This window comes from Oncorhynchus keta, chromosome 34 (genome assembly GCF_023373465.1).
Source record: "Oncorhynchus keta strain PuntledgeMale-10-30-2019 chromosome 34, Oket_V2, whole genome shotgun sequence".
Lineage (NCBI taxonomy): Eukaryota > Metazoa > Chordata > Actinopteri > Salmoniformes > Salmonidae > Oncorhynchus > Oncorhynchus keta.
The window spans coordinates 67,435,545-67,438,277 of record NC_068454.1 but is presented as its reverse complement, the minus strand read 5'-3'; positions in this window follow the sequence as shown (position 1 = coordinate 67,438,277).

The following is a 2,733-nucleotide window of genomic DNA, read 5'->3' as shown; positions in this document are numbered from 1 at the left end:
GAGACAGAGAGATACACATAGAGAGAGAGAAGGGGAGAGAGAGAAGGGAGAGAGACAAGGGAAAGAGAGAGTGAGAGACACGGGAGAGAGATAGAGAGAGATAAGGGAGAGAGAGAGAAGGGAGAGAGAGACAGACAGAAGGGGGAGAGAGAGAGAGACAAGGAGAGAGAGAGAGAGAGATAAGGGAGAGAGAGAAGGGAGAGAGAGAGAGAGAGATATACATAGAGGGAGAGAGACAGAGACAGAGACAGATATACATAGAGGGAGAGACAGATACAGATATACATAGAGGGAGAGACATAGAGGGAGAGACAGAGACAGGTATACATGGCAGGACAGAGACAGAGACAGATATACATAGAGGGGCAGAGACAGAGACAGATATACATAGAGGGGCAGAGACAGAGACAGATATACATAGCGGGACAGAGACAGAGACAGATATACATAGAGGGACAGAGACAGAGACAGATATACATAGAGGGACAGAGACAGAGACAGATATACATAGAGGGAGAGACAGAGACAGATATACATAGAGGGACAGAGACAGAGACAGATATACATAGAGGGACAGAGACAGAGACAGATATACATAGAGGACAGAGACAGATATACATAGAGGGACAGAGACAGATATACATAGAGGGACAGAGACAGATATACATAGAGGGAGAGAGACAGAGACAGATATACATAGAAGGAGAGAGACAGATATACATAGAGGGAGAGAGACAGAGACAGAGATACATAGAGGGAGAGAGTGACATGGGAGAGACAGAGAGAGAAAAGGGAGAGAGAGAGAGAAGCAGTGTTGTGGGTGACATCTAAATCAATCCGCTGCTCTTAGGTACATTCTGTGAATCATAAATAAAAGATTCAACCCAGAACACAGAGATACAGCATCATTTCCCACATTGTTAATGTCCTGTCAGACTGCCCTGACTGTGTCCAGGTTTGGTTCTGTGTACCATGCTGTTCAAAGAGTTGGAAAGTCTTACCAGTCACGTGAATGGGGAGTCAAACCATGTTGGTCTACAGACGACCACTGCAGGGTTCTCAACCACTACTGCTCTAACTACCATCTTAATAGTCCAGTATATATCCTGTTAATACTACAATTCTAGAAATGTGGAACCCATTTATTTGAGTATCTATGACTGCCATGTGGGTATTATTAAAAGAACTATGAGAATGCAGGTCACCTTTGTTGCAGTAATACTCCATGTCCTCACAGCTCATGTTCTCTGACTCAAACTCTGCTGAGAAGTCCTCTGTGGAGAACTCATCTTTGGCCATGAGCTCGTTCTCCTCCGACACACACTCCTCCTCTTCCCCCAGGGTGCCATCCTCTAGGGGACCTGGACACACGCGCACACACACACACACACACGCACACACACACACACACACACACACACACACACACACACACACACACACACACACACACACACACACACAGTTATTTGATATATACTGTTTAGACATACTGTATAAGACAAAATTTTACAAAACTGAATGTTCTTCGCCAGTTAAACACATAACTACTCCATCTAAACTAGGCATTGAAGAAGTGCATTGTGGATGTTACGCACATGAAAGCAACCTGACTTGTAAAATAAATTACAGGTACCGACTGAACCAACCCTCTGAGAGAGAGAAAGAATAAAAGTTCCTCTGTGACTTTCACTCGAGCATCAGCATGGGAGGTCTGAAGAAAATACTTGTATTAATTTGTTAGCCTTATCAGAAGGTACAATGTTGATTTCCCATTTACAATTCCTGCCCCCAGGTAACACACCAGAGCAATCGTAAAGGAGACATTTTTTCTGTGTGATTAATTTTCTCCCTCTGTGTGCAATAAAATCTAAATGATTTCAGAGTTTTGGCTTGTAGCTGTACATCTCTTCTGGTATTTGCATATTACCATTTTGCTTCAATAAATTGGTGCTGATGGAATTACAGTACAGCAGTCTGATTTGTATTAGTTCAGAAAACATTTCGCCCTGCATATGAATGCTATTAAAATAATACATTTTACACACCTCTCCTCCTCCCCCCCCAAAATATCTCTAATGTCCCCAGGAAATTAGCATAGCAAAAAATGACTGAATTGATCAACTTTAAGGTTAGTTTGCATTTGAAAAATACACTCTTGCCAGTCCCGCTGAAACCTGCATCATTCTCCTAACTTTTTTTCTCTCCCCTTAAACTTAGAGTAAATAATCATTTCAAACGTGGCGTTGTCAGCGGCTGGTAGATACAAACGTTAATCTCTTTCAGTCTGTCACACTTGAGCTTCACTGCAGCCTCTCTATCAGGTGCCATATTGGAGTCTCTGACAGACAGAAAGCTACATACGTACACTACCCTGATATCCTCTCAGCACCCTCCTATGTGTTTGTGCCATTGTAGCAGGGACTAGATCCCCACAGCTTTTAATAAAGCAATAATTTGGTTTTAAAAAACTGGTGTGCCTCTCCTGTTTCCCTTTCTTCCCGCGCGGAGCTTCATAAAAGACCCCCTGATCTCCACAAACTGCTTGCTCTTTTCATTAGGTTTCTAAATGACTCCTTTGTAGCAGGCTACATCTGCAGGAGCCCTGGACATGAAACAAATTAGCACACACATCTCTAATAGACACACAGAGAGACACAGAGAGAGAGAGACACAGATAGAGAGAGAGAGAGAGAGAGAGAGAGAGAGAGAGAGAGAGAGAGAGAGAGACAG